Source organism: Atractosteus spatula, chromosome 10, assembly GCF_055471065.1.
Source record: "Atractosteus spatula isolate fAtrSpa1 chromosome 10, fAtrSpa1.hap1, whole genome shotgun sequence".
Lineage (NCBI taxonomy): Eukaryota > Metazoa > Chordata > Actinopteri > Semionotiformes > Lepisosteidae > Atractosteus > Atractosteus spatula.
In genome coordinates, this window is record NC_142715.1 from 21,185,793 (window position 1) to 21,207,873 (window position 22,081).

At 39.8% G+C, this 22,081-nt stretch overlaps 1 protein-coding gene and 1 non-coding gene across 2 annotated transcripts in view; both read left to right on the forward strand.

The window, feature by feature from the left end:
* The window catches only part of LOC148825762 (uncharacterized), a 232,396-nt gene that overhangs the window by 154,874 nt on the left and 55,441 nt on the right, over positions 1-22,081 (forward strand). The window lies entirely within an intron of this gene.
* On the forward strand, positions 15,727-15,800 carry trnat-agu (transfer RNA threonine (anticodon AGU)). The gene has a single exon. It is a non-coding gene; the product is annotated as a tRNA-Thr (tRNA).

The window sequence follows — 22,081 nt, forward strand, 5'->3', positions numbered from 1 at the left end:
TTTAATCTGAGGGTCCAGTTCAAGTCCCTGTTCGGGCGTTTGTGTTTTCCTTAAGTGTATTGTGAATTTAATTATAAATCGTATTTTATCTTCCACTCTTCTAGCTGTACTGTCGATATTTTAAAAGTTAATCACTTGTATTTTCTTTAGTGTTTCCTTTCACAAACCGAAAATGTTCAAGACTATTTTGTCACCACACTCCACGTAGATAATCACAGGAAAAGAAAAGGAAACGCAGTGAGGAGCTCACACAGTGAGTACTCTTGAATACAACAAGAGGAAAGGCACACTGTACATCTGCGGAACATCACGTCCGAGTTTACAGTGACGGCTTCTATTTCCACTGATGAATGAGACAGATTCATGAGGAGATCCTACCCACAACTAAGCGAACACATCGCTATTTCGGTCTGATGTAGAGGCTCCATTTGTGTCAGCAGTACTATAAATGTAAGTCTTATACACTTTCAGGGGCTGCATCTGTAGCGCTTCATCTAAGAAGACTGTTTTACTTTACCACACGGTTACATTCACCCACCCAATTTATTCTCAGAATACCCAATGGCTCAATAACCCCGTTTTCCCCTGGGAACCACCAGTGTACAGTCCCATTCCATTCAAAAATATAACAAATATATTAAATTAATATATTCAATGAACAAATATATTCAATGAACTGTGTAACACAAAGCTGAAACTGTTTTTTGGGATGGCTGAGTGGTTAAGGTGTTGGACTTAAGCCCAGTAAGCAAATGTCTATGTGGGTTCAATCCCTGCTCCTGTAATTTGCTTTTGAAGTGACAGAACACTTTGAAGATTTACACTCTATTAAAATATGTATTTACTAAATTTCAGTTCTCTTCACTCCCTGGGATAACTGAACTCTCACTATTACATACTTAAGGCTTTACATGCATTAGCTGTGATACAGCTCCTAATAAAGACAGAATGAAACTGTATCAATAATAAATGACATGTTTTAAACAAACGTGTATTGATAAACTTCATTATTAATAAAAGTGGTGTGACGGGAAAGCAAATTAAATATTACAATGATATTCCAAGCAACTGATGTGTGCCGGAACCAAATGTCATCCACTGTGGGCTTTGTAAATTGTTTAAAAATTGTAAGTGAAGTTGAGATAATTAACAATTTGTTGAATCCTGCAGTTACAGATTAAAATGTGAGAAGATTTTCTCTGGGTTTATCTCTTTCCGAGTGCCTGATGTGAATATGCTGAACACAGTGTCTTTGATTTATGTACTCAAACAACCAAAGAATCCCATTCTTGTCATCCTATGGTTTGTCAAACGTGATTTTTTCAAAGTGGGTGCGATTTCGTTTGGTCTTTCGCTCTTGTACTAGAGCAGTAATGTTTCTAGACACGCATGAGCATGGTATAGCAGGCTGACAGCAGGAACATGTGGCCCACAAGCAGTGACAGTATTAGAGGTGTCTGCAGTATGTTGGTTTGTGAGCAGCGATAAAATGAAATGCCGAGGAAGCAGGTGTGCCTGCATTAATAAAGCTCCATCGAGCGGAAAAAGTAACAGAAGAACCAACCTAAATCCAACAGAAAGTTTCTGTAGCTAAAATCATAGGCAAAACTGCCACAGGCTTGAACTCACAACCTCAGCATGACTTCACTATGTACTGCTATATAAGTACAATGCACTGACCAACTGTGCCACTGGAGCTGCACAATGGGTTTGTTACATGTCTTAGATGTATTTATTGGAAGGTTGCAGAAATCATAAATCACTGATTTCATTATCTGCATGTTTAATATCCAGGAGAGAGAACTCCTTCAGGTTCTACAGCTCATAAGTGCACTTTAAGAAGTCTGCTTTTGTGAGATGGATCTCCGAGGTGCAGCTTTTTTCTAATTACTAAAGATACCTCTACATTGTAAACTATGTGAAGACCTAGAAAAAGGAACATGGCGTTAGTTGAAATAAGCACTGAATGGGTTAAAACCCACGCTCTTTGAATTGCTAATGCGATGCCTTGAGGAGAATAAATCAACATACTGTATTCACACAGGTCACTCGGCCACGGACAAGAACGATCAGCTACCACCACTATTATTATCATTATTATTATTATTCAACCATTTGGGGAACAATACAGTTGAACAATCCCACTGTTCTTACGGCAAGAAAAATAACATGAGACCACTGTAAGAGGACGAGTGTTGTAATTGTTTGAACAATTGATTTCTATTTTTCCCTCTTATGGGCAACCCTGTGGTATTTCTTTTTCTCTTCGTTGTTGTGCACGGGCTAGTTCTGCAGCGATATTTGCCGCAGAAATTTCTGCGCAGCTCCGTATCAAATCTGTTCTCAACTGCAATGGACAGAAGACGACTCCAGTAGATAGCTGTGTAGTTGTGTAGGACCACACACGACACAGTGACAGTGCGGCTCTTAATGGACTGGTACACAGACCACATGAGAGGCAAGCAAAACGCTTTTAAAATTCCAAAGGCTCACCAAGTCAGAGGAACAGCAATGAACTGAAAAGATCTGTTACAGACGTCTATGTCAACCTCTTTAGAGCTATAAATGCCATTTGTTTAATTTATCTGTAGATTAACACTCCCAAGTAACAGCACTTTACAGTATATTAATGTTAATTCCGCTGGTGGACATTAGCTGGTGTTTTTTGTAACAATTTGTTTGCTCTGCTGTAAGGAATAATAATAATAACATCACTTTATTAACCCTTTACAATTTATTGCATTAGGAATGATCTTTTTGCATACCCCAGCTTGCTCTCCATGAGGCACACAGATAAGGAGAGAGCCTGGGGTCAGAGCACAGGATCTGCCATTGTATGGTTCCCTGGAGCAGTTGGGGTTAAGGGCCTTGCTCAGGAGCCCAGTGGAGTAGGATTCCTCTGCTGGCAGAGGGATTTGAATGAGCAACCTTCCAACCACAGGCGCAGATCCTTAGCCACAGAGCCACTGCTCCACCCCAAGAATGTAAAGTAAAGTATAGTAAAGAATATACAGTATATAAAGCACGCAAACTTAAATGTTCAGTTTTCAGGCTCTTTAGCATTTTCCTTCACATATGGAAAAAGTTCTATGTGTTCTTGTCACATTTCTCCAAGTAGATAATCTACACAAGTGCGCATGTAACAGTACAGGACATACACTGAGGAATTCGCACAGCTTTCAGCTCAGTGCAGAGTCCAGAGGGAGGAATCGCTCGCTGAACGATTTCTCAGGAAATCTTGGTTGAGATTCAACAGGTGCTTCTTCAACAGCTAAGACAAGTTGGAAGACTCATCGAGGTCTGAAGAGATCAGCCTCTGTGACAGAGTGTCCAGTGACACTAACTAACTGTCCTACTGTTCTCTGCTAACGTAGAGGGTGAATGTTGATTTAGGTGAATGTAAGGTTTCTTTCTTGTAAAATATTTTCGAGCGTATTTTTGCTGCTGAAAATTAATCTTGTGTATTTGAATGAATTCTGATATTGTCACCTAATTCTATACATTGTTTCATCAGACTAGAACATTTAGAGGAGCTCAATTGCATTAATTAATTGCATAGTGATATTATTTCTTGCCGTTTAAATACTTCAGTCAAAACTGTAGAGAAGTTGCTCCTGTTTTCACCATTATAAGAACTGTGATGCACCAGTATTATTTACTCTCATAAAAGTATTGTCATTGTATTGTTCATTTCCGTTACAGCCTTGAGTGACACAAATCTTCTCCTTTACTGCACTACACTTCTCCAGAGGCCAGTTCAGCACACAAGGATCCTCAGTCAAACAAACACTGCAATCATTTGATAAATGCCATTTCTCATCCTTTCTCTTAGTGTTGGTGCTACTATTGTATGCAAAGGAGGCGACTTGACAATGAAAGGTGTAATCATCTTAAAGAGAGTCTTCATGAAGGTGTGTGTCGGCAAGCTCTCCTCTGGCAATTGACCGGGCTTGTGAAGAAACCAATCTCATTCAACAACCATACAAATTGCACAGCTTAAGGCACATGAAGCACAATTCGTGGGCTAATTGACACAAAACAATGTCACTTCACATTATCCACAAAGCTGTTTTGCTTGTTGACCACCTCTTCCTACATTACAGTGAGCACATACTGTATATTTCAGTATCTTTTATTTACCTTACTATTTTACTATTCCTTTCACCCATGTGGAGATGTATCCACAGCCAAAACCCTGTGTTTCGCCCTACGTTGGTGCCAGTTTTACAATCGGTGTAGGAGCCTGCCTTACAGAGGTCCAGTGGCACAGTTGGTCAGTGTGTGGTATGCATGTAGCTGTGCACAGTGGAGTTATAATGAGGTTGTGTGTTCAAACCTTCCCTGGAGCATTAAGTCTTTTGAACGTTTTCCACCCATAAAACATTCATTTGCCATAGTAGTTTCACTGTGACTTTGCAGGTAAAATATTCTTAATGAGAATAATATTTCATATGCGATAAATAACTGAACTAGAAAATATTGGAGAGAAATGGCTAGTCACACTATTTGCAGCAGGCACTCAGACAGAGAAATGTCCTGTCATTAAAGAAAATTCATGAAGAAGAGGAGTGACATCATTGCAAAGGCAATATTTTCTGATGTCTGTATTGGTTAATAATCATTTGCGTGGGAATTACTTCTGTCATTATTACTAATACTGATAAAAACAGAGAACTCACAGCTCTCTGGAAGTTGGCCTGGACTCTAGAAAGTGTTTTTATTTGCAAGCGGCTCTGGAACTCAACACCTGTTGATGGGTCACTTCTGTCAGACACATCAGTGAAACCCAAGCCCACCTACACACACATTCACACACACTGACAGATATACTGTACACCTACACTCTCACACACATTTACACTCACAAACACATCACACATTTATACACACAATAAGACACTCACACACTCACATATATACACTCACAGACTCACAGATACACAAATAGACACTATATACGCACATAGACACCTACATACACTCTTAGGTACAGACACACTATAACTAACACTAATGCAGATACTGCTAATATTACAACAGTAACACAATCACCAAAACTTACACTATCATTGTTACTAACACTGACAAAAACTACTACTAGACTAATAATACTAACATGATGATGATGAGTGTTAATACTCTGACACTAACACTATAAGTATCACTAATATTACATAAATACTAGCATTAAAACTAAAACTATCAGTAATGCTATCATCATTAATACTCACATAGCCACTACACACACTGACAGACATGCCCACACATACACTTACAAATATAAAACTACACACTGACAGACACCACACACTCATGGACACAAACCATGCACACACATTCTCAGGCATGCATTCACAGAAACAAATAGACACTATGCATACTCATAGACACACACTTATAGACACCAAACACTCAGAGACCCCACACGCTCACACACTAACAGACACAACAAGCTCGCAGACACATACCTCCACACACACAGACACCACACACTTCCAGAAACGCACCCACACACGCACAGATACCACAAACTCACTTACCTACAGATACACTATAACACAAATATAAATACTACTAATACTACAACAGTAACACTATAATTATAATTAATATTAACATGAATATGAACATTTAAACTAAAACAATCAGTAGTGCCACTGTCATTAATACTCACATGAACACTAGCATTAAAACTACCAGTTGTAATCTCACTAATATTAACATGAAGACACTGATATTAGTATTAGTTGCTGCTCGTGACGTCACACCGCTCTCTGTGACAAATGCGAGACACTTAGACGCGTGAAGTGACGAGGCGCCTGTCGCCGTGGTTACCATTCTTATGATTTATAAACACTGGAAAAATGCATTTAAACTGTTACTTACATACATTTATGAACTTGAAATATCATTTTCTATCTCTAGGATACAGTTACCTAAATAATAATATGTATAATCATTGTTTAATTTCGGATTGAATATTATGAACCCTAAACGCACTATGGTAATTGGTCGATACAGTCTTTATTAACTGTTTTCTAGATACTTAAACAGGGTCAAGAAAAGAATCAGTACTCACCAATCGGTGAAGTTAATCGATTTTTCTACGGTTCTTCAGTTGAAATAATTGGTTGTCGATAGATAAGTGATCAATAACTCTTCTCCGTGAGCTCCGTGCGCCTCCCGCGCTCTTTCTCTCTCTGATCCCGGTGCTCTGGCTGGTGTCTGTGACGTCACAGCGCTTATTCTGACAGACAGAGCGCGTCTCTGCTGCTTTTGTGTCTTTTTCATGAATGCCAGAGGTACTCGAAATGTTGCAAAAAGAAAAGCGTTTTTTTTTGTTTTGTAAAAAAGTGAGTGCTGATTTTTATTTTATACAGGAAACGCATGCATGTTGAAACACTATTTAAATTCTATAAATAACTGAGAAATAATAAAGCAAGGAAAACATGATATATGTAAAAATACAATTTGATCACATAATTTACTTCATTACCTCTGGTGGTTATCTGTTTTTTTTCTGTTGTGTTTTTTTCTCTTGTACATGTTTCTTAATCTTCTGGTTGTAGTTAAATTTGTAAATTCTATACGTTTAATAAAAAAAGTTTTAAAAAATAGCGCATCTCTGCTGGAGGAGACTCCTGGTTTTCATACAAATATAACATCTCCAAAAAACTAAACCGGGCTGTGAAGAGAGGCGATTTATAACAGTTGGAGAAGGAGAGCGACAAACCGAGGAATGAAAATCATTAAACAGAAAAAAAATAGTTTACTTCACAGATTAATGCGTTACAAAGCGTACCCGTGTGGAGCAGTAGAGAACGAGCACAAGTCCCTGAAATAAGCACTTTTAAGGGTTTTACACGAATCTTCAGAGTAAAAGAGCCAGGAGGATCAGACTCCTGATCCTGGAGGTGTATACTGGTTTTATTTCCACCAAGCTCTCACTTCTATAGGTAGTCTGATGATTTCACTTAACTTTATAACTGTAACAAGACTTCATCTAATTGTACATTTATAAGACTGTCTGTGAGACACTTGTGAGAGCAGCTGAATCCCAGGGCTGCTGTGGAATCACACACAGACAGATCTTCTTCTGTGTGATCTGAGTCCCACTGCTCAGAGCTACAGACTGGTCAACTGGTCACTATTTTAGTCACGACCATCGGCCTTTGGCTACTAATAATCAATATACTGATCAGAGTGTCAATACTGGTGTTTATTACATAAATACAAAAATAATTCCACACTCACTTGTGTTATAAAACACTTAAAAAACATGTTTGGAGGCTGATATACATTAAAGAAAGTAATACTGAAGGGCTGGAAGTCCTGGAAAGGGTTTATTGAAGTTTCTTGCTTCTGCCCTGGAACAGAGCCCACAGCTGCCAGATCAGTGACCCCTGAGCCCTGTTCATGGAGAGGAGAACCAGGAGCTCTTTTATGTCTCTAAGAGGGCTGGGAGAAAGAGGAAAAGGGGGAAATGTGACTTGAGTCCAGGCTGTTCTGTCTGATATTGTTCATGTAGCAGTACTGATTGTCTGAATATCTTCTGGTTCTGGATTGTGAGGATAGAGAGCAGTACAGCATTGAGCTTCTGTCTGAGTGTGAGTCTGAGCTGTGAATCTGACTGAGAAGAGAATAATGATTTTTTATTCTGTCTCTGAGAATTTTTCTTCTTTGCCAAGTGGTGTTACATCCCCTTCAGATACTCTGCACAGACTTCCAGAGTGAGAGAAGAGGAGAGAGAGATGGACAGATAAGAGCACACACAGCGAGAGAGACATACGTCTTGATTTACTTTGAAGCAAGTTTCAACGGTAAACGCAGACGTCACTTTGAGCACTTGGTCTTTTATAGTACAAATATCACACTGTGCTCTACATGGGCGTGTCTTCAAGATCGTTGTGAACCAAACCTTCTGCTTTCCGAGGCAACTGATTCTTTCGTCGTTAATTCCCAAATCTTCAATGAGAATCAGTGAAACGAAAACCAAGCACATGTACACACTCGCGTCCTAGCGTGAAAAAAATGATGGAAGCATTTGAGAAATAAGAAGAGTAGTCTGAACAGCTCCGGCCTATGAACTGCTCTACAAAGTGATCGCTACCTCCACACCCAGTTTATAACACTGACAATGATGCAGGAAGCACAGCAAAGTTGTAAAACCAGCGGTTTTCTCAAAAGTAAAATCTTCATCTTTTAAATATTGTCATCCATATATTTTCGTTTTTCTCTTTTTCACATTACACGCTTTCGAGAAATAGACTGTCTTGTAATGAAGGCTGCATTAGAAAATGTGTATCTAAATTAAAATCGGGTTTATGACTTTTGCGTTATTCAGCTTTCTTAGCGCTTGGGTCTCGATTCAGATATTGCAATGAAAGCAACAGGGAAGTAAGTTTCCCTTTTCTAAATCAAAGGTGATCTGCTTACAAGGAAGTATAAAAACTTCAGCGTTTACTTTTTGAAGACCGCAAATTGTCGGAACAATATTGCTTCATAAGCTAATAAGTAACGTTTCTGAGCACGCATTGTATTACTAATGCTGTTATTAATACAAAAAAAGCTTAAATTCACATAATGGAATTTGGACGGCTCAAAGTAGTCTATTCCTTGTACAACTTTACTTGCCCGCTGAGTAGAGTTTAAAGCAACGGCAGCAGATGTAGCAGTAATAGCAACAGCATGGTTAGAGTGACACAATACACTCTATGAAAGAATTGCGGCTTCAGATCGTTCTGTTCTGTTGAAGCTACCTACAGGCTCTGAACTGTTGACATTGGCTGTGATCTTCTTTTCTCAGGTTTCACGAAATTCTTCACATATTTGAAATATTTCATTCGGGTTCGCCTAATACACGGTGCAACCCGTACCTGCAGCAGAATGCTGTGGCACATTAAGCCGTTTTGTTTATCGGTTGTAAGGATTGAGGAGCGTACTACAAATCGAGCAAGCGAAAAGAAAATTAAACAGGAGTCACTTTTTGGATTGCTAATCCATTGTGCTCTGCTCGTCTAGGTTCAAATCCCATCCTTGTCATGGTTAAGGCCTGAGACGTGTGTCACCGTTTTTCTAAACGGTGTTTGCATTTGTTTCCTCTTCTACTCTTGTACTGGAGCAGTAATATTTCTAGCGGTTGACGAACATGGTATCACAGGCTGACAGCAGGAACACGTGGCCACAAGCTGCAGTACATTGGTTTGGGAACAGCAATAACTTTCCTGTGGAGACAGGTGCGCCGGTATTAATACAGCTCTTTCGAGCGGAAAGAGTAACAAGAACTGACTTAAACTTACCAGTTATGTTCAATAGCTAAAAACACAAAACCAACCTCTTCAGTGGTTGAATCTAAATTACAGAAGCCAATGCTGCCATCAAGGAAAAAAAAAATCTTGAGTTATGTAGTTTTGAGACTAAATATCTGACTTTCAGTTTGAAGCGGTACAATGGATTCCAGGTCACATTCGTTCTTAATTCATATATATGAGTGTGATAATGGTTAAAACTGTGTTTACATGAGGAACAAACGGTAACCTTTTCATTCCGAGAAGAAAGTCAGTCTGTATGCATTTCTCAGCGTGCACATTATCAGGAACACTAAACCCACAGTGCCAGCAAACCTTTCGCTAATCTGTAGGTACTGCCATTGCAAATGTAACAGGTTGTTCATACACACACGATATCGTTGCTATCTCGCAATTAGGAGATAATTTTGTATTTCTTAATTAGGAGAATTCTGGATTTTTTTCCTTGGTGGCAACAATGCACTTCCGCAATAAATCATAGATTCTGCTTTCAAAATAGCTGCACCAGGCACTTGGACACAGATAAACATAGGGATTTAAAATTCAGGAATATGAATGGTCAATTGCTTACATTTGGGTTTTTTACGTTTCGTATTTAGCGATTTGTATATCAATCTTTTAACAGTTCATTAAAATGCATACAATATATCAATATATAAAATAAAAACAACAGCACCGTTAAATGCTGGGGAGACGGGTAGTTTTTTTTTTTACAATCAGATGCCAATCTCTAATGCTGTGTGTGAGAGCTTACTTAACTTTCCTTTTCCCACATTTTCTAACGACTATTCCTAAGGTGCACCCTGTCAACTCCTAATACTTTTTAAAAGTCTGCCTGCATGTTTGATTTTTGTCGTTTTATTTAGAAAAAGTTCAATATTGATCATAACTAAAGAAAAGTATGATTAAGAATAAAAATGATTGTATGAGAAGCAGGAGGAATCTCTTCTCTCCTATGGAGCATGAGCTGAATCGGGAGTGAGACATTTCGTATGCTCGTGGATATGTCAACGCATGACCTACATCGTAAAACTAAAACTAAATTAAAAACTAACATTAAGTTGTCAGAGATATTCATTTATATACAAACAAGAGACAGACAAAGTAATAATTCTACATTTACTTGTCCTACACTGATCAGACTAATTGAAATGTATGGAAGCCCGTTTCCGCGCTATGGTATCTCAGAATTCCGACAGCTGGCAAGGCCTGAGTTCGAGCTAATGCAGTGAGACATGAACTAGGGTGGGAGCGGCGAAGGCACAAGCCCTAGAACCCGAATCCGTTACAATAACAAAAGGACAGACAATGAAATATGGGATATTTTGAAGTCGCAAATGTGGGATATAAAGTCAGAATTCTGAGTTTTTAAGTCGCAATTCTGAGATACCATAGCGCGTTTTTTTTACTCCCTGGCGGAAACGGGCTTCCATAGGTTCTCAGTGCTGCGAAGCAAAACCAATCTCCGAAAAATCAGACAATTATTATCAGATCATGTCAAAAGCTGATCAGTATTTCTTTACTGGGAAGCAAAGAAATGCTTGTATTACACATTTTAATGTGACATGCAATTACACGTGAAAAATAGTAAAATTATTTTCATTGCGGTACATGTTGATAGAACACCCCCCTCGATAAATGAAAGAGTGGACGGACGTGCCGCATGTTCCGTACTCTGTCTGGCAGCGAGTTTAACACACTGTCCTCGGAAATTAGAAACTAATTGAACAATAAATTCATCTGAGCCAAATCTACACGTGTGGGTGATTTAATTCTGTCTAAATTGCGTGGAACTCCTCCGCTGAGGTCAGATACACACGGGAAAGTGTGCAGGCTGCTTCACGGAGTCCCGCCTCAGACTGGAAGCAGGTTCTAATTAGACGCTGAGAACAATCCGGGTCTCTGTGTGTAATTGATTGTGTTGATTGAGCGGTAATGTGACCAGGTGTGTGGTAGCAGGTCCTGCCAGAATAAAAACCTACTGTAGTCACTGCGCTCACACTTTATGCTCTCTTGCTTCAACACAGTTTGGTGGTTTACTTGTCTTACTCATGTAGCAGTTTAGCGGGACGTCAATTTGCGCTCCTTTCTCTTTGTGTTGTGCCTGTGCGCAGGGGCTGGGCTCTCCGCACTGATCTCCGCCGGCCGGCTGGCTGGGACTCTCGGGAATTAGCGGTCCAGGCCGACTTCCCGGCTCTCGAAGACGCAGCCCAGTCCTTAGTCATGGAAGAAAACCGAGAAGAGGTCGGAGTGGCCTCTGTCGTTCATCAACGATCCAGTCAGGCAGTACTCCTTTGTTAAGCGCCGTTTGTTCACATCGATTGGCTTTTTTTTGCCTTCATTCGTGCAAGTAGTAAAAGCAGACGCCCCTATTCTGCCGTGACCCGGATTCGAACCGGGGTTGTTGCGGCCACAACGCAAAGTACTGACCACTATACGATCACGGCGAGTTACAGAGACACACGAAGTTCTGATCTTTTCCGCCCCTGAATAGGATTGGTGAATTGAATAGCATTCGCGCTATGGTATCTCAGAATTGCGACTTGAATAGCATTCAATTCACATCGAATATCACTGGCGAAGCTCAGCGCTGGGCCACTGGGCACGGTTTCGCACCGTTTCCTTAGTCTACTGGTTATCACGTTTGCCACACACGCGAAAGGTCCCCGGTTCGAAACAGATCGGCTTCTTTTGTCGCCACGCACACTGTTTGGGGATTCGCCTAGCGCTGTGATCGAACAGACCCACTCACCTCTTAGTGTGGCGGGATCTGCACAGTGCATGTCGCAGCGCTTCCTGCTTTCACTTCAATGCGCATCCTTATGCCGAGTCGTGTGCCGTGCAGATGCTCTGAAAGCGAGAGCAATGAAAAGGTGTATGGCGCTGTGAAAGGAAACACAGAGAAGTGAAAGCCAGTCCTTTCTCTAAGGAGGTAGAAGAAGAGCGACTCCCCCTCAGGGAATCGAACCCTGATCTCCCGCGTGACAGGCAGGGATACTCACCACTATACTAAGGAGGAAGAAATCACTGTTTTCGACCACCGGCATCGTGTCCCGACCCACCGTGCTGGAAGCCGACGCGTGCTGTGAGTCCTTTACAGAGCAGAGGTGACAACCGAGGAGCCGAGAGATCATTACAGCATTTGGCAGCAATACAGCATTTCGAAAACACAAACGACCAACTCGGAATGACTTGCTTTTAACGCTTTCAAAGCTATCTTTGTGCAAGACGACTGTGCCGCCTAGCAGATACAAATGGGTTGTGGCATGAAAATGCAAGCAATGTTTATTTTTTGACCGGATAGGTGCGAATGGAGATCATCCTTCTTCGTCAGTCTCTGTGGTGCAATCGGCAAGTGCGTTCTGCTGTTAACTGTAAGGTTGGTGGTTCACACCCACCCAGGGATGCTTTCCTTAATGTTGTCAATGTAAACACTGTCTCCGCAAAAGCCGAAACCTTAACCCTCTTTATATTTGCAGAAAATGCGAGTCTTTTGCTCGTGTCCAACAACAACACTTGAGACCGGGGAAGTCCAATAGTGATCAACACCGCAACTCCCCAGAAAACCATATCCACCCATGGAAAAGTATCTTTGAATGGCTGGCGGGAGATATCATTTATACTCCTGTTGCGTCCTCTGCTAAAATCGTTTAGAAATACAACGCGGAATTGTTTGAGGACTTGACAAGCATTGTTACGTCAGCACTGTGAAGTTGGATGTTGATATTTTGATATACTTACCTTAATTTAACATAAATATAAACATAAATGCTGTACAATCTATGCTGTACAATCAAACACAGTTATATTTTGAGTCTCATGCTGGTCGTTGTATGGATCCAAAAGAAAATTTTAAAGCTGATACATTTTCGATTGGAAGTTGCATCTAGCTGCAATCGGTATCTTTTACTTTATGTATGGTAGTGGAAATATTTTTTTTAAATGTTTTCTAAAGAAGATCTCATGAAGCATTGCCAGGACCTGCCTTTAGCGCTCAGTAGCGATAACACTGTTGATATAGACGGAGAAGAACTGTAAATTGAATTGATGATCTAAGATAAAATAACTCTAACACCCCTCCTGTAACAGTGTTTGTATTCATAGCAAGTAATATTCTTTTTCAAACCCGAACGTTGCTTTTGCATTAAGTGTTATGTAACCATTAGCGGTTTCGGTAGCTTCTGAAGAGCGCACTTTTCCAAACTGAAGCCTATAAGAACATTATTCAAAACGCACCATGGCCCAGAATCGTTCATCGGGACTAGGATTAACATCAATTGAAAGTACTCCAAAATAAAAGATTTGACAGAAAAATTAAAAGTGTAGGCAAGGATTAAAACAACACCATAACTTCTTGACTTCCAATCTCTTTCCTGGTTCAGGCCATGTAAAATGACATAATCAGTGGAGTCATGCCGAGGTTGTGAGTTTAAGCCTCACCTGGAGCAGCCTGGTTTTCTGTCTTGACAGGTAAACTGTGGTTTGTGTTATTTGCTAAATAGAGAGAGGATTCTGTGCTAATTGTTCTCCTCCTGGGAGAGGTCAAGATGAGAAGTTCACGAGGCTGGTGGTAAATATCCTGTCCAGGAATATCGGGGCTGTAGGGGGTCAGATCTATAGATGTAGTGAAGACATAAGTGGAGATGGTGTGTCTTCTATCTGTGTGAGAGCTGGGCAGGAAGAATAATCTGTGGTCTGGGAAGAAGAGACCCTCGTTGGAAGAGTGGCGCTCCTCACAGGAGAGAATGAAAAATAAATCTTTTTCAGGGACGCTGATTTTTCTCTTTTGGGGAATTAAAAGCACGTTTAGCATGTGACTTCGTGGCGCAACGGTAGCGCGTATGACTCCGGATTAGAAGCTTGTACGTTCGAATCACGTCGAGCTCAGCGCATTTGTCTGCAGGTTCTGCTGGTACCAAACCTGGAAATTACACCATGCAGTTGAGTTTTATCTGTACACCACATAGGTAATCTGAACGAAGTAACAGCGCAATACAGAACACCCAGTCAGGAGCTTATGCAGCGAATCATCTTGAACACGACAAGAGAAAAGGCACACTGCACATCCGCGAAACATCACGTCCGGCTTTAGAGACAGTAACATCAGAGAACGGAAGCTTCAGACCTCGTTTTTATTACAGGTTCAAGCAAACCTGAAAGTTAGGGAGTGTTTGGCCACTTTTGTTTAAAAAAGTGTCTGAAGCCTGTAATTATAATTTGTCCTTTTTTAATTGTGGTAGAAATCCACTCCCATGTACCAAGACCTACGGTATATTCATGTTTGTTTAAATGACTAACGCTTTTGGACATTAGCTGGTGTTTTTTGTAACGATTTGCTATTTCATGCAGGAAAGAAAGGAAACCAGACCCAACGTTTGCTTTCAGGTGCCGTCTATTTACATAACGGACATCTATTTCTGAGGAGCCTGATTTAAATCACACAACCCCGGTAGAAGTCGAATCGACAATCTTATAAACCGAAATCAGACGCGTTATCCATTAAACAACTTAGCCCGTCACGTAACTGAATTGCACTTTGGTGAGTTCAGCGCCACTACTAGTACACCACCCCATCTACAATTTCTAAGTACGAAACGTGTTTTCTACATTTTTATCAGTTTTAAAAAATCATCACTTTTAAACAGACAAACCGTTTATGTGTCGCTCTGAATTTCTAATTGATTTAGAATTCAAAGAAAATAGCGTTTTGTTCCACAACGGCGTTAAATTATCACGTCTTTCATTCTACGTCTCTCTTGTAGTAAAGCAGACCTTGCTAGGTGAGCATTTGCTCCGGTAAATTAGGTCACTTTTCACGTTAACTCACTTCTTCTAAACACCACATTTCCTGGTGCACGTTTTCTCCATGTAAAAAAGACATTTTCTCTACATGATTTCTCTTTTTTTCCATCAAAGTGTACAGAAAGAAGAAAGAAAGGAAAAGCGTCATAAATGAACTCTGTCGCCCGTGGGAGATGTCAAGCGCATTGGACATGAAAAGTGCCCGATAAAAGCCATGTCTATACGTTTCTCTTAGTGTCGGGGCTCCTATTGAATGTAAAGGAGGCAACGTGCTCAGCCAGCCGACTCAGCGCTTACTTAACGCAGGTGTCTCAGAGCGGTGTGTCCAAGCGGCAGTAAAAGAGGAGAATTCTGCCGGCGCCGTGGCTTAGTTGGTTAAAGTACCTGTCTAGTTAATGGAAATCCTGGCTCCAAATACCAGCAGCCCATCGCCTGTGTTGCACTGGACACCCTGTAAATCATCAAAAGCACATCGAGCTCCTTGGTAATGAAATTGCTGGATAAAAGCCACTTCACATCCTTTTTCAACTTGCTCAGCGAGCAGGCTCACCGCACACCGAACGAAGATGTGACAGAGAGGTGTGTCCAAGTGGCTTTAAAAGGGCAGCGCTTCGCCGGCGCCGTGGCTTAGTTGGTTAAAGCGCCTGTCTAGTAAACAGGAGATCCTGGGTTCAAATCCCAGCGGTGCCTGTCTTCGCATCGTTTATTGTTATAGACAACATGCTTCTGCATTATGGTTAAAAGAAGTGTTCATTTCGTTTTTGGCACAACTTGTTTTTCAAGAAATCCACACATTGCGAAAGATAAAATGCTCATCTTTCTTATCAATGCAAAAGAATTACTGCCAGCTGGCAAGAAAATGACAACGATTTTTTTTTTACTTTAGCCAAAAATCTGTGAATGTAGAAAAAATACGACATGTGTCAGTTTCTATGGCACACTCAATCAGGGTGTCCTTCAGTTAATCACAACGTTGGTAGATCAAACGCACCCAGAGACACACTTCGAATTAATCTGATCTAAACATTACCTTCTCTAAATGTGATTGAGTTTCTTTCCACGTCCTTAGCCATCTTGATGTTTGCAGAGATTTTCAACTTTTGACACGAGTCAAACTACAAGTAAATAGTTGAGTTCCTAAGTCAATATCACCGGGAATGTGAATATAAATGTAAAAATCAATATTTCTGCTGTCTCCTGAGAAACACAAGTATAGAGTCAAAACACAATAAATAATGCTAAAAAACTATTCAGTTAACACCCAGATGTGACAAAACACATTTAAGACTTACATCCCCTTTAAATATGTATTTCCTTAATATCAGTTCTCTTCCCTCCCCAGGATACCTGCAAATTCACTATCGCATATTAAAAGCTGTGTGTAAGTCTTACATGTGTTCTGTCACATCTAGGTGTTAAATTAATAGATGTGTTGTGTTATTTAATATGATTTGACTCCACGCTTGTGTTTCTCGGGAGACAGCAGAAATATTGGGGATTTGCGGCTACAGAAAATAATGTGAACTTTACAGACAAAAGTAAGGTTACGTTAAAGAAACAAAAACTTATTGTCACCCTTTTCAACGTGATTTTTTAAGACATTTGTTCGGAATAATATATCTTCTCGTGTCTGTGGCTGTTATCCTACAATAACGGTGGTGAAATAATCGGAGATAGAACAGAAGACTCATCTAGTCGATAGTAAGGTTGTGTAGGACCGCACACACTTCGATGTCAGTGTTGAGTAGTGTGGTTTAAAAGCTTCTTCACGAACCACGAAGGAGTAGAAACCTACAGTCTTCTGATCCGTAATCAGACACGTTATCCATTGTGCCATTGGCGTTTGTATTGCATTCCTATACAGCACCATAATGAGTTCAGAGCCGCTACTAGTAATACCTCGCCCCGGTCAAAATTTTCTCAATTAGATTCATGTGTTTTGTACGTGTGTCTAATTACTACGTCTTTCATTATGTCTGGTTTAAAATAATGTATCTTAAAAACAGACAAAGGGTTTATGAGTCTCCCTGAAATTCACACACGAAGAATAAAAAATATCGCGTTTAAAAAGAATACAGAGATGCCGGCGATAGAAAATGGAGCGTCTTAAGTGCGCGCTATCACTGAACTAAACTCCCGATCTGTAAGTTTGTCGGCAGCTTTTTAATTGTGTTAGGAAGAGCAAACAGTCCACAGTGTACATTTTAAAGGTCTAAGCAAAACAATCAGACGTGAGGATTATTCAGAACAGGAGCCTGTACTTCTTTGTATACTGAGCTTTCGGGTGAACGTCAAAGTGAAAGACAAATTCGCAATTTTCACTTTTTGATTAAGGAACAAGAAAACACCATCCTTCGAGCTGGATTCAAACCAGGGACATCAGAAATGCCCACTGTTTTTGTCTACAGTTTTAAGATCTAGCAACTGAGCTATCCAGAGGTCAGAAAATAAACGTTTTGTCACACGTGTAGCCCAATGTAGTGTAGTGTTCCTCTTTATTTAAATCCCAGTTCGACATCAAAATACTCACTCCCATAGTCTCGTTTAGTAGAAGAAATGGACCAGGCTTCTACTCTATAAACGTCGGAGTTCTTATAAAACATTTGAAGGGATATCAGTGCAGGCGGAAATTGACTCTTTTTCTAGTGGGATCAGGATCACATAAAACCTTTCTTTTGGAATGAGAAGAGGATCATGGTGACACTCAAGACATACTAACCTTTGCTTCTTTCGAGGACGAACGGATTATTGAGCTGCGAACATCGGATCAAATCAAATCTCTCCAACTGCAGTTGCTTCTTTGTGAGTTTCTTCAAATCTTTCAACTGAACGTCAATATCGAGGTTATATTGATGGTAAAATCTTACGGATTTTGGTTTTCTTTTGATCGAAATTGTATTAAAATTCGAGCCTCTTTCACAGTTGTATAATACTTTCCCCTGCATCCTCAGATAAAAATTCTAAATACCACAAAGTTACAATATATGGAATAGCATTTATTTTTAAATGTTTTTTTAAAATTTGCATTTATTTAGAGCTACATTTAGTGCTAGGTAAGATAGCATTGCTAATATTGATGGGATATAAATGTACGATGAATTTATGAGCTAAAAGATGTACGCAGGTGCCTTTTGCGTAATTTAATCAAAGACAATAAATAACTTTCACTCAGACGTTGATCAGAAGCTCAATAAACGACGAAGCAGAGGCTCCTGTTCCAAATTCCCCTCACGTCTGATGGTCGTGTTCTGATCAAGATCAATCTAAATTGGTACAAGGGATTTAAACAAATCTGGTCTTTCTGGTCTTTCAGGGACTGCTCTGTCTGCTTTGTAATTCAAAAATAGATACAAATGTCAAGTTTTTTGTAGATAAAGTGTTGTCTGTTTTCAAAAGTTAGGTACTTAATTGACTTTATGATTTGGTTTTGATTTTGAATCGTTATATTATTAAGTTTGTGCTTTCTCTGTTCTTATCGTATTGTGAACTTATTTTTTAAACAAATGCTTACAAAGGCAAACAGGGCAAAAAGTACAAGCTACTGTGCACTTTGGGGAGTATACCAGGTTCGATATAAAATCGCAAAAATGTAAAAGGAGAAAATACCCCAGACTGCGTGTAAAGTCCTTCTTGAGGTATGCTTTCAAAATAGCTGCACCAGGCACTTGGACACAGATAAACACAGGGATTTAAAATTCAGGAATATGAATGGTCAATTGCTTACAGTTGGGTTTTTTACGTTTCGTATTTAGCGATTTGTGTATAAATCTCTTAACAATTCATTAAAATGCTAACAATATGTAAAATAAAAACAACAGCACCGTTAAATGCTGGGGAGACGGGCAGTTTTTTTTTACAATCAGATTCCAATCTCTAATGCTGTGTTTGAGAGCTGTGTGTGAGAGCTTACTGTACATACTGTAACTTTCCTTTTCTCACATTTTCTGACAACTATTACAAAGGGGCACCCTGTCAAGATGTGAGTCGCTCTTGAATCAGAGCTGGGTGACACGGGCTTCTGTTCTGATATGGTTGTACGAGAAGCAGGAGGAATCGCTTTACTCGTATGAAGCATGAGCTGAATCAGGAGTCAGACATTTCGTGTGTTTGTGCATATGTCAACGCCTGACCTACATTGTAAAACTAAAACTAAATTAAAAACTAACATTAAGTTGTCAGAGACATTTATTTATATACAAACAAGGGACAGACAAAGTAATAATTCTTCATTAACTTGTCCTACACTGATCAGACTATTTTAAATTGTCTGATTCAGCCTGTGCAGTTCGTGCTAATCAGAACAACGCCAGTACTGAACCCTCATCACCGAACTGACTACTTAGCACAAGTTCAGCTGCTCGCCAGCTTTGTTACCACAGTTTTGCATTGCTATTGAGCTCAGAGCAGGAGCTGATCTTCAGACAGTACTGTGTTAAGTAGTCTGCAGCTTCGTGCAACACAGTTCGGCAGTTCATTGCAATTTACCCAAAGTGTTTTCTATAGCTTTCAGCTGCAGTTAATTTACATAAAGAAAATCTACTACTGAGGACTCTGATTGGTTTAAAAGCAACATGAGCCAGACAGGAGTCAAACCTACAATCTTCTGATTCAAAGTCAGATGCGTTATACATTACACCACTGGCCCTAATTTTGTGATGCTCAACTGCACCATAGTGACCTCAGTGCCACTACTAGTAATACATCGCCTCCGTCCATAATTTCTAAGTAAAAAAAAACGTTTTCTATACTTGTCTGTTTAAAAATATTATATCTTTAAAAAAGACAAAGGGTTTGTGTGTCGCGCTAAAGTTTTGATTCATTTCTAATGCAAAGAAAAAACATTTTCTTCCAAGAAATCATACATTTGTCTCATCCTCCATACTATAATCCTCTCTTGTAGTAGTAAAGCATTTTGAGTTCAACCGAACAATATATTAAAGGAACAAGTAATAGGTTTATTCAATGCTGAAAAGAGAAGAGAGAAAACACAACGTTTCAGCTATGAAAACTTCAGGTTTGTTTTCTCTCTTCTCTTTTCAGCATGGAATAAACCTACAGTATTACTTGTTTCTTTGCAGATATGCATGCTGAAGTAGCTACCCACCTGAATATATTAAACGTTTCATCTATACAATTAACATAATGTTCTCCTGAATAACTACTCGAAAGAAGCCACAGCTCAGGTTTTAGAGAGATTTGAAATCAGATCGATGGATTTAGAGTCCAGACTGCGAACCGACAGCTGACACATGTCTTTTACAGAACTGTTTTGATTTTTTCTACTTTGTCCCCGTGAAGTCATTGTCCTGCTCGCAACTGAGCCCAACACACGGTACCATCTGGTTTCTGTCGCTGGGCGCTCACCCTGCGGTCTATATGGGTCCTAATGCCCCAGTATAATGACGGGGACACTAAACTGTAAACAGGTGCCGTCCATCGGCTGAGAAGTAAAACTGAGGTCCTGACTCTCTCTGGCCTTTAAAAATCCCAGGTCATCTCTTGAAAGAGTAGGGGTGTAACCCCGGCATTCTGGCCCAATATTCCATTGGCCCTTACCAGTCACGGCCTCCTAATAATCCCCATCTATGAACTGGCTTCATTACTCTGCTCTCCTCCCCACTGATTGTTGACGTGTAGTGAGCATTTTGGCACAGTATGGCTGCCGTTGCATCATCCAGGTGGGGCTGCACATTGGTGGCGGTAGTGGGATTCCCCATTACCTGTAAAGTGCTTTGAGTGGAGAGTCCAGAAAAGCGCTCTATAAGTGTAAGCGATTATAATAATAATAATAATTATTATTATTATGTAAATTGCAATAAAAATAAAATATTTTATTCAAAATCGATTAATGTAAAAACTGATAAAGCTAATGCTTTTTTCAGGGCTATATCTACTTTAAAAAAAAAAGAGAAGTCTGTCTCGATTGTGAAATTTGTAGAAGGTGCACCAGCAGGTGCCTTCACATCTCCAGCTTCAGTCTCGCCTGTAGCTGCGAGAAGGTTAAAAGCACACAAGTGATCTGTAGACGATGTTCTGGGAAGAGATAATTCTGTTTTCAGCACAGGGAGTGAGAATGAACTCAGTCCGGCTCCCAGCAGAACCCATTCTGGTTTGGTTACTGTTAGACTGTGCGTCTGAGGCTCTTTGGATCGCAACGTGAAAAAAAAAAACAATTGCTCACATCGAGAGGAAGGGAAGATCAAAAGTTTAAAAAAATCAGAACCAAAGATTTGGATCCGGGGCCTCATACTTATCAAATTATTAAAATAATAGTTATTAAAATATCAGATTGTGTTTCTGCAACATTTCGTGCACAGTACGCCATTTTTATCTAAAAATAAAACAACAGCCACAACAAGGGCTTTACACGAAGTCTGGGGTATTTTCCCCTTTTATATTTTTGCCACTTTATATCGAACCTGTTATACTCCCAAAAGTGCACAGTAGATTGTACTTGAAAAAAATGTACAATTCACCGCTGGTATAAACAGCGTGCCGTGTCTGCCATTATAAGCATTTGTTTAAAAAATAAGTCCACAATACGATAAAAACACAGAAAGCACAAAGTTAATAATTCAACGATACAAAATCAATACCAAATCATAAAGCCAATTAAGTAGCTATCCTTTGAAAACAGAGAACACCTTTATATCTACAAAAAACTTGACATTTGCATTACAAAATGTATTTTTGAATTACAAAGCAGACAGAGTAGTCCATTAATTCATAGATCAGATCTTGGCCAAAACAAGACAATCAGACGGGAGCTGAATTCGGAACAGAAGCCTCTGCTTCGTCGTTTATTGAGCTTTTGATCAATGACTGAATTAAACAGATTCACTATTTTAACTCTTTGATTAAAATACACAAAAAGCACCTTCCTTCAAGCCAGAGTCAAACCAACAACCTAAGGATTCCCAAGTGTTTCCATTACAGTTCCCCACTCTACCAAATATTGCCCGATGTAGTGA